This window comes from Amphiprion ocellaris, chromosome 15 (assembly GCF_022539595.1).
Source record: "Amphiprion ocellaris isolate individual 3 ecotype Okinawa chromosome 15, ASM2253959v1, whole genome shotgun sequence".
NCBI classification, from domain to species: Eukaryota; Metazoa; Chordata; class Actinopteri; family Pomacentridae; genus Amphiprion; species Amphiprion ocellaris.
The window spans coordinates 7,925,565-7,942,848 of NC_072780.1; the positions used below are offsets into that span (position 1 = coordinate 7,925,565).

The following is a 17,284-nucleotide window of genomic DNA, read 5'->3' on the forward strand; positions in this document are numbered from 1 at the left end:
CACATTCAGTACTATAGTCGGTGCAAGATTCAGTCAGTATGATGTGCAGCAGTTTGCAGGTGCGGCTGTAACTATATATTATGGAACCTTTTTTTCTGAATACAGAAAATGAACATTGACATTTGTTCTACTTCTCCACTTCATCTTGTGGTTCTAAACCTGTCAAATGTATAACAATGTTTATGTAAATGCCATGAGATGAGACACTCAGTAAAGCATTAAATTTGGTGTCAATCACATGCTGCTGTCAAGACACATTTCCCACATCAAGAAGCTGCATGCTTCCTTCACAGACAATGACAGTTGAACTTAATTTCCTATGTAGTAATATCAGAGAAATCATAAAGGAGAGTCACCATTTGGAGAAACCTGAACAGAAATTCATGGAAAAATTCTATAGCACCATAGATGACACATGTCCTGTCCAATCATCTGGTTTATAAAGGCAGAATTGAGGAACATTCAGCCTCGAAACCTACAAAAACCTTAGGTTTAGGAAAAATTAAAGAATTTTTCAAGTGATTTCTTCATCAGATTTTACAGATTATTTTATAGATGCAGTCCCAGCAGGCATTAAAATTGGTGTTTTGGCTCATTTAAATAGGCACATTGCTTTGTTAGCCTCAGTAAATGTCCAGAGGTGTAACCAAGATGGCTGGCAAGTGACAAGACTTGACTATCAGGACTTTGCTAATAAGCACTATTCATTTTATTGCTTATAGTTTCTGTTTAGAGCCCAGCTGGATAAATCTCATCGGGAAAAGTCAGTAAAACACACACATTAATACAGCACAACATAAATGTAAAACACCATTTGTTAAAGTTTTCTTTGGCAGGAAACATAACACGAACTCCCTCAGAGGCAGTTAACAGGATAAAACTGCCCTGGACAGCTCAGAGGTCTCGAGTGTGAAGCTGAATGGTACTGACAAAGAACAAATATGTTTAGTCAACCTGTCTAAAAATTCTCATTTCATTTTATGAAGACAAATGCATGAAGACAGCTGGCAAAGGGAACTACTGTGAGCAGAAAAAGGGAATAGGGAAAAGAAAAAATGCAGGATATCAGCCGCATGGAATCAGATCCTTAGACTCATGTCTCTGACTTCCTGAAGCATTACATCCACAGGCAGCGAATTCCCCGCTCACTCAGCCGGTTGCTGTAGTGAGCTCATACGGAAGTCGACTTTTTCCCATCTATTACCATCGTCGCTGACTGTGCACAGAGAGGCTATAGACCGATTCGGTCTCTCAAACAGGATGAAGTCGGTGCTCAGTGCAGGATACATTATGAAAAGGATGCTCTCGTAATTGGTGAGGAAAGAACGTGTCATCCAAGAGACTCAAGTGGGGGGAGGCAGTGATATGACAAAGCAAAAAGAAGATGGAAAAAATTGCGAGAGGAAAAATTGTCCCTCAGGCTTTTCATGCAAGCAGACTCCATCTTTTCCTCATTCAGAAGAGGGTCTGTCACAGTGAATTCCACCGAGACCACCCTGCCACACTCTGAATCAAAAGCCCTGCATGTCTGTTCTCCAGGGTTTTACACATACACTCACAACTACACACAACCACAACCACAAGCAGCATGATTGCTGCTCACTTATATCGTAATGTAAGACGTCATGGTGATATTTTCCTCTGTGTGCAATGTTTTTCTGATTCAGTTTAAATCTTTTCATGCCCATTTACATTTTCTTTGCAGTATCATTACACACATTCTATCTACTTAGTGGGATTTTGACAAATACATCTCCAGTGGTGAGAGAGAGTTAATTCAATCCATAATTTATCCATCACTTGAAAGATATACTCAAATGTGACATTCTAACTGGCAGAGTGCAATAAGAGTATTGGATATAATGACCAAAATTAAAGTTACATTCCTGCCGGGAAAATGATACTTAAAATTTTCATATTTTAATTATCTCCAATATAATTTCAACTCAAGCTTGATTTGTGAGCCACGACTCATCTCCTAAATTAAGCTATTAGTTTCCCTATCTTTATTAAAATAAGTAAATAATATTTAGACAGGAAATCTGTCTGAACTCAAAATGATTAAGGGAGGTCCATTAAAGTTTCAACTAAAGTTTTAGAGTCCTTCAGTTTATTAACTTTATACATTTCTATTTGAATTGCACATAAAGAACATGAAAACAAGACAGTACTTTTGTAAACAATAACTGTAACACTACCTATGTGAACCAAGACTTGCCCCTTTGGTATTAATATTCCAGCTCCTGTTGACTCTAATCTGGTCTGTCTGGTTCACTTTAATGTAAAATTTAAAGTCTGTGCTTGATGGCTAACAGATCATGATTTATGATCCAGCTGACGATGCAAATTATTGTGTAAATGAGAAAAGAGATGATGGTGGATTTAAATGGATCAATGTCTCCATCTACTGGTGGTCTAGGAGGGGTTTGGGCGATAAGATTTCAACAGTAAAGGTTTAATATTTTCAATTAATTTGGCAAAATTATTTTCAGTATTTGCATAGAAACAGGCTTTATCAGGGTTACAGGGCAATACATCATCTGATCTATGTTACCTAAACTTTTAGATAGAGTCCGTAAGTTATCCATGGCTCTCCATTTCTTTTGTGTGCTCAACAACGATTTGGAGACAAATACCAAGTATATTTTAATGGAGTAACCTAATTGCAAAAATAAAAGCACAACAAAATAGGTGAGGCCAGAATTCCTGATTTAACAGTCTGACCTCCAAAACCTGCTGGTAGGTCAAAGTTACACAACATATCAGAGCTAGATATTATTAACAAGGAGAACTGGCAGATTTCGGTGACATTTCATCGAAATAATACTTTTCTGTACGTCTCATTTAAGATCTAGCCAAAACATTTGCTCTAACCAGATTCTGTAATGCTCCTTGGTGCAGCTACAACAATCACAAAAGTTCAAGAACTTCGCAGCTCAACTTGGCTGAACTGCAGAGTGTGTTTACACAGAGAAGATATGAGACAATAAACTATTGTATATTGAGCTAAATAATAGATGTGCAGCATGTGGTGGGAAAAAACGCAAAGAAATATTCTGAGCAGCATTTCTACGATATGTAGTTTGCAATGTCTGATTAAAGCATTATTGTGAGAAGAGGTCTAAACACCAAAGTTTGCCTGCAATATTCATTTATATCTCCTAAAACGAAATATGGACCAATACAATGTTTATAATTCTACATGTAGACAAAGGGGGTACAATAAGTTAGCAACAAAAATAAAGAACTTAAATACAATTTTAACCACATATTCACATGAAGAGGTCAAACAACTGCTCTCTGAGGGGAAAAACTACCAGCAGAGTGACACTTTCCTTCTTCGTAGGTCACCAACATCACATCACTCCCCCTCAAGATGTGCAGAGTTTAGATCAAAAGATTCCATTTCTATCTTTGTCTCTCTGTCTGTACTGCTTAACAAGCTCTGTCAAATATTTTAAATACTATTCGCTCAGGTCCAAGTCCAAAAATGAGAATTCACCCTTATTCCCTGATGAGGGCAGCATAGTCTAGATAAAACTGTTCTTTTCAGTGACACATCTCCTCTTTTTCATATGTATTTGAGGTTGTTTTTATGGATTTGTCTGGCTCAATTATTATTTTATAGTCAGTAGAAGTCAGTAATGACAGGCTGATGAACCCACTGGTTTGGCCCTGGCAAACAGAAAACAAATTCTTGACATACTTTAGAATAGTGAAACCAGCAGCTTTACAAGTAAAATATGTACTCTGGCAAGTCATGTGTAAGAATCTATGTTTGCATCTATTGGATTTGGATAGATAGTGTTAATGCAGCCATAATAATAATTTTTAAAAAGTCCTATATGCACACCTCATATGGTTAGGATTCATTTAATATATTGTTGTATGTATGCTAGTAGAATGTCTGTGTTTCATCCAACAGCCTATTTATTCACACTTACCACTCAAATGAACCACATAAAGGGAAGCAAGACATTTTGAAATAACTGTATGTCATTAAATAAAATTAATTGGTGCCATTTTTCGTGACAGCAAAATATTGCAAGTGTGGCCACTTGAAACATTTCAAATCCACATAAAATATTCTTCTCACAAAAGGACATGCGTATTTAAGCAAATGCTGGTTTTAACAGTTTGGCTAAAAATAGAGCTCATTCTGAGTTTCTCCTTTATAGAATTAATCATTTACCATTGGCATGTTAGTTTAGTCATGAATAAGAGATTAAACATGGAACAAGGGACTAGATTGCTCCAATGAGCCAACAGATAACCAAGCTAAATAAAGCATACCACACGCTCTCCATCTCTGAGAGACGCTGTGAAATCTACAGTGCATCTGAGATATAAACTGCTCCTTGTCTGTTTCACTGACCTAGAAATATCCTACTGACTCAGTGAACTCAGATCTAATGTGAAGCTTACTCCATATGTGTCAGAAGGGACTTGTGTTTGCGCTTCATTCTGGGGAATGTGGGGCGGGTGCCTACTCAAATGCATTAGTCAGGTTTTGGAAAGAAACATATTCCAGAGTGACAGCCAGGATGCTACTAGAGAGGTGCAGTAGATGGGACAGCTCACTTATACTGTATAGTATACTAACAACAAGTAACAGAAGAGGTTATGGACTACTGCTGCTGCTGCTAGAAGTCACATATGTTTCTGAACTGCTGTCTTAGATTTGTGCTCTGAAATTCCTTTTCTTTGCTCAGTGTGTAAATGGGGGAACCAAGGTGTTTTTCCCCCCACTTTTGCATGAAAAAAAGAATATAGATCATGAAATCATTCTTCTTCGTGAAGAGAGAAATGCAAATTCTACTGACACATTAAAGAAATGTTGGTTAGTTTTGCATCTTCAAACAGAATTGTAATTTACCTTTCCAGGTATATATCACATGTAATAAATGAATACCATGGCTCTAAAAGCTACCTTAAATAACTTCTTAAGCATACAAAGTTTGGTATTAACTTCTAATGACCTGGAAGACTCAACATTATGTAATGTATAAATGTGAGCATTCAATACAAGTCCAGCACAGAGTGAAAACCTTTGAAATGTTTCATAACTGTGTGATATTAATGTCTGATGAGGATACAAATATCAGAACAGGAGGTTTCTTTGGTTGCTCTGACGGTCCTGAAATACTTTAAAAGTGTAAGGAGAACTTGATAATTATGCATAATCATTCAAAATTAAACAGAAATACATCCATTCTCAAGCTAATCACTGGTGTGATAGAAGCAACTAATCCCCACCCACCATTACTGAGATGCAAATTTATGTATTCTTTGATGTGAAGTTGATAAAAGTAGAGAGGTTTGTAAATCTGTGATCTGTGAAGTCATACTGGATTTGTCCTTGCCAGGTGGAAACAGTGCTTGCTAAATTAAATGCAAATTGAACTGGCAAATTGGTGCAAATTGTTCTCTTCCACCTTTTTTTAAGCAAAAACATTTTTATTACACATTAAACTGGGGAAAAAATGGACTTACTGAAGGCTTTTACAGTGTGAATTCAAAATGAGTTGTGTTTCTGTGCAAGCTCTGCGATGGACTGATGTATAAAGATGTTAGCTGCCTTTGTACCCATAACATTTAAGAACAGACCAACTGCTTTTCTGACTGGGATGGACCACAGGCAGGAAACATGCTTTTCATGATTGATGTGTGTCCCGTCTGTTTACAGAGGCATTGATTCATTATCTTACATACCGTACAAGTCTTAGTGCCTTAGCAGATTGATACTAGAACAGTGATTAAAAATTGTAACAACTTGCAATAACTACATTACTTTTAAGTTAAACAGTAGATTACTTGCACTCATGTGTAAATTAAATTAAATAATAATAAAACCAGATTAGGATTTATGTATTTGCTCTAGTACAGCCCCATGTTATCCAGACCCCAGCTCTATTAAAACTATGTTTTTACTGTAATAGTTCTCACTAAGTGCACATCTATAAGCTTGACCCTATGAGTCGAACAAATTTATCTTGGTCACATCTGATCAAAGAACGTGCTCCCAATATTCAGGAGGCATATTTATTATTTCATTGTTCTTTAGCAAGATCATTTCTTGCAGTTTCATGTCAAAGGGTTTTACTTTTGTCTTAGATGTTATCCATAGAGGTTGACTTTATGCACTGTGCTCTACACTGTCTGAGCTGTCACACAAACTATGACTTCCCCTGAATAACCCCTGTGCAAAGTCTAAAGCACTTGCCCGTTGTCTGTTTGTCAAGAGCTAGATACTGAAAAGTGTCCGTGGTGTCATTCAAGGATAACGACTACCATGACTCTTATATGTGGTACTTTGGTTTTTTTCTTCATCTCCTGATTGCTGCTGCAAATGTGTTTCAGTAGGTTTTCAGTTGGTCCTGATCTCCCTGCATCCTTTTTCATATATATGAATTCTCACAATCAAATTTGGAAGTTCCTTTGGCAGTTCTTTTCCAAATGGAGCCATGATGCAGACAGGCACAGCCCGTAGGTCCAAAGTAGAGCAAGTTCTGTTGTTCAAAGGTCATTTCATAACCATGCTAATGCAATGGGATTTTTCTAACATTTGTGCCAGTTATTACAAATATACTCACTTTTTTGCATTGAATTGCTACTCTGGGGCTTGTATTTTCAACCCTGTCTTTATGAAGAATTTGTTATTAATTGTTCATATGAGGAAATACTCCACTAAGAGTAATGCACTTCTTGAGAGGTGATGCACTTTTGAATCATCTGACATTTAAGTGATATTGTACAGCAGTGAACATACTTCTGCTGTATATGCTGCACTATCTACACAGTAGCTTTAATAATCTGGTTGGCTAGTGCATTCTATTGAATGTCTTCGTTACTCTTAATTTCTAATTAATTATAACCCATTTGCATATCAGCTTTCTACTAATTCCAAAGGACCATAGGGTGTTTGTCAGAAAGCAGTGATAATGGAAAGGAAATACAGGTCACCAGTCCATTCTTCAAATCACTTTAAGTCTAAACATTTTCAGTTACACTGCCATCAGTCTAAAAAAAATTCAGCGTCATTAATTATCTATTGCATTAAAATTCTTTCAGTCTTTAATTGCCAGTGAATTAGCATGAGCTCCCCACTTTCATTTGTAGCTGGCCCATGCCAAACAATAGTGGCCCTGAGAGGAGATGTGCTTTGGGATTTCAGCACAATGTGGATAGATTGATATGTGGCCTTACGCTTTGTTGAAGTCCACATTGCATATCACGTATCCCTATAGGCAGCAGTTTTGGCAGCTGTCACAGTCACTAGGCAGTGAGCCAGTTTGGACCTGAACCAGCAGAAACCGTCAGACAGGCACAGCACAGTTACTGTTCCATCTTCCAACCAGAAGGGAACCTAGTTGTTACACACATTTATCAATACATCCACTGGGACTCATGGAATATAAACAAAGCACATATGTGTTGTTTAACTATCAAACCACTTCTTTATCCAGTAGCATATTTCATTCATATGATCAAGAACATCAGACATTTCCTTCCTCGTGGAGATGTGGTAATACTGTGAGCAGCATGGACTCCACGAGCAACTGTGTTCAAAACACTCTACAGAGGACTAACATGATAGTCAAAGAAATACTGCATACTCTCCGTTAAAGAAACATAACCCAACTATTCTCTACTTTAAGACATTTTCACCTTGTGCTTCATCATACCAACAAAACTTTGAACTATAACAAAATAATTTCATTTGACTTGGTCATTCAGGTAACTGATTTAAACTTTGGAGGACTTTCCAAAAAACCTAAACAGTGTTCACCTTTAGGAAAAGGAATAAATCAAGGTTTTTCAAAATGGAGAAAGCTTTCAAATTAAAGGTGCACTGTGTAGGATTTAGTAGCAGTGAGGTTGCAGATTGCAACCACCTGAAAACTCCTTACCTCATTATGAAAAGTAGGAATTTATAGTTCTGTTCTGCCAACAGATCAACACCTGGACTGAAACTTTAAGCTCTGCTGTACCATCCAAATAAATTTGATGAAAAGCTTTGTATGAGAAATGAGGAAAGGAGCGGCTTGTACAAATATGTTTCCAAGAATGAACCGTGTTAAATTAGTGTCTGCTTAGAGAAAGTGAACCGTTTAACAAAGACTTGACATAAATATTGCTGTGACCCTTTTTTAGTGTAGCTGTTGCACTCAGACTACAACCATTTTACTATACTGTCAAATATAATGATTGTCATATTGACATATGACTTAAAGAAAAGTTTTGTAAGTGTAACAGCATTACATTAATACTTATTTGTCAAAGATTGTAAAAATATGTGTTATACAGGAGTATGTAGACCATCTACTGCCTCGATCTCCCATTTCTAATTCCTGCTCCATTTCTCCCTGATGCTCATCCAGTCATGAATATTTCTCCCCCTCTTTCACCCTCTCTCTGTGTCCTAAGGCAAGGAGATGTAGAAAGCACTGAATAAGCTTTAATGTGTATCCAGACACAGCTTGTCAGCTTTGAACTATACTTGTCTGACCATCTTTTCCATGCCTATCAGCCAGCACTAGAGAACTCTTATCCTAAATTGATTCTGTACACCAACGAACTATGAAGAAGGCCCTATACAACAAAGCAGGGACTGACAGCGGACTTGAGAAGTACTTAGGGCATGTGAAAAGAGGCTAGAGAAGGGTGGGAGATAAAAATGGGTGAGATATGACAGTGATGTCTTGTTTAGCTGCAGGGCAGGGGTTCACCTCATATATTTCCATGTGTCTTTGCACCTAACCGGGTGTGGAGGCAGTGCTTACGCTGATGTGTGCCTGTCTCCTGATCGTGTTGCTGAAAAGGGAAGTGATGACTCTGCTTTGGTTGAAACCTGTGACTGAAAGCTCTCAGGTTTAATCATGACTTCCACTAATGTGATTTGGCAAGTTCCTTGGGCAATACACCGACCTGTTACCTCTTAAAACACTGTACTAGCAGTGTCAGGTGAAATGCAAAAAAATGTAAATTCGGAACTTTAAGATTTTACGAGCGAGTGCTTCAGCAACACACTCATATCAGATTGTCTATGGAAAAATGTTTCACTATGATTTTTGTCTTCGATGTGCTATTTTTTGTAGTTCCTGTATATAGCTGCAGGAACAGATAGTGACGCACAGTATGCTGGCTGTCCTTGAAACCGCAGTGTAAAGGGGATTGACACACACACAGACACACACACACACCAGATATTTGGCTTCTGCAACACTGCTGTCTCAAGATCACAGACATTAGTTTTAATGTCATAATAATCCACACTTGGCTTCAGTTATCCCAGCATTAGCTAATGTGTTTCCCTGGATTTCTGCTAATCAATAAGTCTCTATTCAAAAGCAGCTTACACGGATTTCTGTCTAGAGAGAGATTGAGATGATAGCAGCCACGTAAAACACCCACAAACACAGAGAATAAAGCATCATCTGAACTATTAAAGTGAAAGGAAACGGTTTCACTTGCAGAAACCATACCCTGTTGGCTGGTGGGCTGGCTGCATTATAGATCAATACTAGACATCACATTAATGTAATCATGAATATTTGCTGGATAAAAGGTACAATGCCATGTATTTTTATGATAGATACACAAAATATCACAGGTCTATTAACCACAATCTCTTGCTCAAGCTTTGAATTTAGGTATACAGGTCACATGCATATAAAAAAAGCTATGGTGGACATACATGCAAAGTCATAAACACGCTTCAGCAGTACTTCACATTTATCAGAGACTTGGCTGCTCTCCAGATGTTGGTATATAAGTCAGTAGTGACATAGAAGGTGCCAGTATGTTACTGATAGCATTTTATCTATCCAGGCTAAGTGCACATGGCCTACATGCACACACAGAGAGAGTCAATGCAAAGAACTAGGGAAGTCCAGATCAAGGTGGCTTTGCTCCTGATGCATTTATGGGAGTTTAGCAACATATTTCCTGAAATTTACTGACCTCAGACCAGCACACAAGTGTTTAAATAAGCTGAGATAAAGTAGGACAATTACTGTATGCATCAGTAGAATAAGTAAAAGAATAAGTAAAAATTGTTTTGGCTGCTGTGAGTCACATTTCTATGTGACAACAGACATTAAAAAAAGAATCGAGCATAGATTCAAGCTGATACTGATGAGGTGAAAAGTGTTGCAATGGGCCCCGACATTCCTACAAAGAACCATGCCAAAGTATGAACTACCGTTTTACACTGGGTCCTATTAAATTTGAACAAAACATCAGAATACTCGTCGGTACAGTGGAACAGGTGTAGCATGGAATGCATCAAATCTTAAAATTCCCCATCCTCCTCACAGACATGACAGCTCTGCGGGGTAAAGAAGTAATTAACAGGGAAAATGATTAGACAGATTGAAGCTAGAGAGAGGCAGAGCACGTCAGAGATAGGAGGAATAAAACTTCTGACAATGACTTTGTGACACACACTTTGCACACACACTCACAAGGGACTGATTTCCCTCAGAGCCTTTGGGCCTGGACCATTGCTGCCTTTAGAGATAAACCACCCTGCTATCACTTAGAGATTCGTTTTCTTATAAGTTCGATGAAAGCTGCCGCATGGGTTTTTTGAAGTCAGCATGCCTAAAGTGTGCCTTACTTCACTTGCATGCTTGAATCTATCTTGGTAGTTCATAGAATTCATTCTTACTCTCTGGAATAACCAATTTGCTGCTTTTCTTGAACGTTTTCTGCAAGATTTTCAATCATCGTGCACATACACTATCATTCAAAAATTTGGACACACCTTCTCATTTAATGTTTTTTCTTTATTTTCATGACTATTTACATGGTAGATTCCACTGGAGGTATCAAAACTAGGAATTAACACATATGGAATTATGTAGTAAACAAAAAGTGTGAAATAAGTCAAAACATGTTTTATATTTTAGATTCTTCAAAATAGCCACTCTTTTCTTTCATTACTGCTTTGCACACTCTTGGCATTCTCTCGATGAGCTTCATCAGGTAGTCACTTGAAATAGTTTTCCAACAGTCTTGAAGGAGTTCCCACAGATGCTGAACACTTGTTGGCCCTTTTACCTTCACTCTGCGGTCTATCTCATCCAAACCTATCTCGTAGCGCTTGATGGTGTTTGCAACTGAACTTGGGGATACATTCAAAGTTTTTGCAATTTTCCGGACTGACTGACCTTCAGTTCTTAAAGTAATGATGGACTGTCGTTTCTCTTTACTTAGCTGATTGGTTCTTGCCATAATATGGATTCTAACAGTTGTCAAATAGGACTGTCAATTGTGTACCACCCTGTCTTCTGTACGACACAAATGATGGTCCCAAGCCCATTAAGAAGGCAAGAAATTCCACACATTAACCATGACGAGGCACACCTGTGAAGTGAAAACCATTTCAGGTGACCTCATGAAGCTCAATGAGAAGGCCAAGGGTTTGCAAAGCTGTCATCAAAGCAAAGCGTGGCTACTTTGAGGAATCTAAAATATAAAACATATTTAGAGTTACTTCACAATTGTTAGTTTACTACATAATCCCATATATCTTGCTTCATAGCTTTGATGTCTTCGGTATGTATCTACAATGTAGAAAGTAGTAAAAATAAAGAAAAAACACTGAATGACAAGGTGTGTCCAAACTTTTGACTGCTAGTGTTATAAGTGTGTCAAAAGTGTTATATGTGTGCAATAATACGCGTGCAACACTGTGAAATATGGATTGATATGGATTGATTTGCCTGCCTCCTACATTTCTCAGCCTTGAGCTACACTGCTTAGCTGACAGTATCCAACCTGGTATGGTGACAGCCCATTTATTCTGGTGGCACACAGGTAGTTTTCAGATAGTGAATATAGCAGACATTTTAGACTGCACCCTGGGTGAGAGAACATACCTTAACAGACTTGATCAGCAAGAAAGTGTTTGTGCTGATTGTGTGATTGTGTGATTGTGTGATTGTGTGATTGTGTGTGTGTGTGTGTGTGTGTGTGTGTGTGTGTGTGTGTGTGTGTGTGTGTGTGTGTGTGTGTGTGTGTGTGTACACTTGTGGTGCAAGTGATATTTCAGTAACGTATAATTCTCTGCACTGGAAATGGAAATATTAACAGTACAATCATCATAGGTGTTAATGTAGCAACCATGCTGTGTTATTATCAGATACACTACCATTCAAAAGTTTGGGGTCACCCAGACAATTTCATGTTTTCCATGAAAACTCACCCCTTTATTAATGTGCTAACATAATTGCATAAGGGTTTTCTAACCATCAGTTAGCCTTTCAACACCATTAGCTAACACAATGTAGCATTAGAACACAGGAGTGATGGTTGCTGGAAATGATCCTCTGTACCCCTATGGAGATGTTCCATTAAAAATCAGCTGTTTCCAGCTATAATAGTCATTTCATTGAAAAAAAATTGCTTTTCTTTCAAAAATAAAGACATTTCTAAGTGACCCCAAACTTTTGAACAGTTGTGTATATAGTCATATTCCATTTCATACAATAAATACCTTAAGTATCTATACACTTTATTCTTTTTTTGCTTTGGACATACCTGCATTATTTTAGGCATGAAATGCAATGTGTTGTGTGTCAATTGTTATGCACATGGTTTTATCCTTGTGAATTGTAACAAGTCTCTTCACTACATGTTGACCAAATCAAAAACATACACAAGCTAAGATACACAGAAATTTATGGGGGAAAAAGGCAGTTTGGCCTTGTAAATGTTCCCCCTGCAGTGATATTTACTGGGGATCCACATTCAAAGCAAGATGTGAGTGGTGTGTACCTGCTACTGAAGCATGTGATCCGTTCAGTCAACACACACTTTGACCTCCTTTTGGTGTCTCTGTCCACAGAACCAGCTGTCTGTCTGTCAGCATTTCTTAAGGGGCTGAAAGAAGAGCAGCCAAACAAAGTCCATTTAACAAGGCAACTGACGGTAGAAATTTAGGGGATTTGAAAGATAAAAAATATACTAAGAAGAAAATAGACAAAAAAAGCAAGAATCTTCTTCTATAAATACTGGCATTGTGTATTGGCCTTTACAGGATAACTCGCCATGCTTTGTCCAAACTGATGGAGACAAACATGTGGGTTATATCTGGATAAACAGAGTGTGAGTTTTTGTATCAGTAAAATATAATTGCATAACTGGTATATGATATACATCTTAGCAAGGTAAGACACATTTAACCCGTGAATTAGTTAATCAATACATTTTACAAAGTTATTGTGCATCATTACGTTTTTGTAAGAGTTTGTAGGCAAGTTTTGTAAACAAGTCCAGCTTAGAAAATTTATAACAATAATACAATAACATATTTGCTAGATCTTCCTTTCTATGTAACAGTTGCTAGTGTATAGTAATTATATCACATGAAATAGACACATTTATAATTGACAAATGGAATCTACATAGGCGCACTTATGACTAAACCAGTATTTTGTTGTTGGTCACCATATTATAAAGTGAAACACTCTAAACCAGTTGTTTTATAATATAACAGAGTTTTTCATCTGTTGGTTCACTGAATCCTACAAAGACTGTCTCAGTTGGGATATACAGACAGATGACAAATGAAAGGAAAAACCAACACAGTCTTAGCAAAAGTTGAGCCACGATATGCTGTCGGAACAACGTCAGTTCAACTTAGCACTGATTCTCTGAGTGTCTGAAACTCTAATGGAGGGATGGAGCAACATTTTTCTAAAAGATATTCCCTCATTTGGCCTTCACCCTGAAAAAACAACACTTCCATTAGAAGAGAAATGTTTTATCAGAAAATAAAAATCATCCAGAAGAGGCTAAGATCTAAAGCATGTGGGTAAAATGCCCCCCAATACAACAGAGCCAGTGGGTCCCCTCACTCTACGGGTTAAGGGTTCAGGTTTTAACTTTGATTACCTGTCTGTACACAACTTTTGGTTCAAACCTACTTTTCTAGTGCTATCTGGTTCTGTGAAGATCACACCTTTGTTTGTCTTGAAAAAGACAGTCTGTGAAATGAGACGGAGCATGTCGGCCCCAGGTTATTTGGTCCCATCTGGTCTTTTCCCCCCCTCTTCACTTGAGGATATCCACATGTTCCATCACTCTAACCCTCATCTACCATTTGATCCTTGATGTCCTAATGAGAAAGACAAGGCATTACACAACTCTGGCTAAAAATAATATCCACCCCTTCTCGCACAATTTCAAAGTAGCAGTCATGTTTGTCCTTATGTAATCAGGCACAACATATTGTATGTAGGGCTGGGCGATATGGCCTAAAAAAAAAATCTCCGATTTTTTCACAAAAAATCCCGATTCACGATTTATCTGATTTTTTTTTTTTTTTTACCCCCTACCTAATCTCTGCACGGGAGTCCAGTCTACTTTATGCAAATGAGCTGCAGCCCTCTCCAGGTAAACACACCGGATCGCAGCTGGAAGTGCGCTGCATGTGGCATGCTGGTCCAGTTGCGGTGCGTTTCCAGCTGTGATCCGGTGTGTTTACCTGGACAGGGCTGCAGCTCATTTGCATAAAGGAGACTGACTTCTACTTTATGCACATTGGATGCGGCGTGCGGAGATTCCACGCATCGTGAAACTCTTCAAACTTCTAAACTAGGCGTCGGTGACATTTAACGAGGACAGATTCAGCTGCTGCAGATTATTTCTCACCTCAAATGCTTTCAGAAATACTTTTCGCTGACGTGTTTTTTGAAATAAAAGGGAAAGTTTGCGGCCGAGCCGCTGTGTTTATCCGACTTGTCTGCTGCTGTTGCTCAGTGCTGTCATGTGACCATGTTGTGGTCCGCTCGTGACCGCCGTCCGTGTGATTTTCAGATGCGGTGCGTTGCCGTGCGGGAAACTCGCATCTAGTTGACACGCGCCTTTAGATCTGCGCCGCTCGCCGCCATGTTGTTTGTGTATCAAGCGCGGGGGGGAGGGGGGCGCGCACTCTGAACTACGGGGGCCCAGCAGGCAGGCGCTGGTGGCGGATGTTGATGACAAAATCGATTTTCGTAAAAACAAATCGACATTAAGTACAAACTCAAATTAATCGATAAAATCGATTTATCGCCCAGCCCTAATTGTATGTTTTTGATGCTTGTAAACAGAAGAATTATCACAAAACCTGGTGTACGGTGAAGTGACACTGAACAGTTTATTAGCTCTTACTTCTTACTAAAAGAATGTATAACATTGCTATATTGAATTGTATTGTTGTTACTCAAAGTGTTCAGCATGTATGTCAGAATCTTCCTTGTGTAGTACATGTAACATATTTAGAACTAAGCACTGTTTATAGCAAACAAAAGTAGTTCAGTGGGGCAGATGTTAACATCATGTATCTAAAGAAGCCCCAAATGAGTTCAGTATGGATATAGGCACACAAACATGGGCACCAAGGAACAAGTAAAAGCATATGCATGTGCTGTGGATGTGATATGTGCTCTGAGAACCCACAGACTTATATGAGTATCTTAGCATCACAGTTCAGAACAGTCTTGTCCTTGTGACTCTCTCACATGTGACCTATTACAGGCTTTAATATGGCCAGTTAGTCCTAAGGCCATAAATTCAGCTAGAAAACTCCTCTACAAAGATAGAAACATGTGCATACTGAAGATCTGAACACTTTCTGAAGTGACTCTTCAGATGCCTCCTCTTTCACCTTGTCAACAGTTTACAGTACCTGATGATGTGTCTGAGTGTGCTTTCTGTGAGGAAAAGATACTATAGTGAGAACATGGCTGACAACTAAATCACTGCAAGGGTTGCTATGACAGCAAATTTTCATTTGATTAGCTCTAGCTGGAAGACCTGCATGTGTTCATCTCACTGTTATTCTGTCCAGCAAATACATAGATAGCAGTGAAACATTACAACACGGTCCTTATCACGTCTGACTATTTATCGCATTTTTCCAAAGGGCAGTAACGTCTGGCACTATACGTCCCCTTCAAAATGTGCAATATCACAAGGCTGATTTTTCACTAGAGCTGCTTGTGCAACTAGAATCCATCTAGAGGCATATCTGAGAAAAGAGCAGCCACTGTAAATGATCCCAATCCATTTGAAAAAAACTACTAAACAGAATTGATTATCATGTTTTGACTCCTGAACAATGAACCATAAAATAAGATTCCTAAAATTATTTTGTAACTTTTAAATTAATCATGGCTGACTTTGTTTAGCTTTTGTTACATCATAGGTTTTCTTTAAAATACAGTACTGTTCCTGAAAGAGCCAAAGAAAACATTAATAATTAATTCTTATCTTCAACTGAAGGATGACACCCTGTATATAAAACGGATACTGTACACAAAAAAAATCCATGAATCTTGCCATACTGCACACTGAAAGCATGTGTAATCTCTTTAAAATGTAGCCAGAAAACCAATTACGTATTTATCATACTGTTTGCCCACATAGTCTTAACTGATGCCCTGTAATCACAGACTTGGGGTATTTAAGTCTGATTTTCTCATAGCTCGGGCTTCCAGCTCTTTATGGTGACATTACGAATTATTACAACTACTTAAGTATGGATTCCAGTGACTTTTTACACTTTGAAACTGAGACAATCATCTACAGGTGTCTCACAGGTTTAGTTTATGCAGTAGCAATTTACACAGCATGAAAAGTCTCATTTTAAATCCATACTGACAGCCATTATCTATTACTACAACATCCAGTTTACCCTGTATATAGTGGATGGTTAAATACCAACTACTCTATTAGGAATGCAAATTTTTTCTTGTGTCACACCCGTTCTTGTGGAAAATCGCAAGTCTAATCGCTGAATTTTTAGTTCTAATGAATACAGTGAATTCTTAAGCAACTACAAAGTCATTCATTTCAGATTAAAAGATAAAATTAATCTTTTTGTAACAGTGCTGACCAGCTATACAAGCAGTGAGACAGGTATTAAACAGGTTTCATTCAACCAGTGTAACTCAATTATTTCAAATTAAAAATTAAACCAGTCTTTATCATCTAGGCCATGGAGCATATCAAAACCAATAAAAAATGTTTTATTAGTTCTGATGAGGAAAGTATGATGAAGCCTTGCAGAGGAGACAAGAAATTTCTGACTGTACAGCAAACCCAGTTGCCTCGGGCTAACTGGATTTTCTGAACTAGAATGGAGGAAGAGTATTATCACTGGGAATTATTAGTAGAAATTAGTCATGCCCATCCTTCTCTCAGCAGCAATGTCCGGTATGGCTTTGAGGAATATAATCCCCCTGCTGAGGTTGATTTCTAAAAATGTGAATAAAGTTCTGGTGATGACTGC

The 17,284-nt window shown here is 38.1% G+C and overlaps 1 protein-coding gene across 2 annotated transcripts in view; it reads right to left on the minus strand.

Annotated features, from left to right (window-relative positions):
• dtnbp1b (dystrobrevin binding protein 1b) overlaps positions 1 to 17,284 on the minus strand; it is a 76,030-nt gene that overhangs the window by 49,492 nt on the left and 9,254 nt on the right. For both annotated transcript variants that reach the window (XM_023268765.3, XM_055017924.1), the window contains exon 2: positions 12,784 to 12,888. The gene's annotated coding sequence lies outside the window, so the exon portion shown is untranslated. The remainder of the gene's footprint in view (positions 1 to 12,783; positions 12,889 to 17,284) is intronic.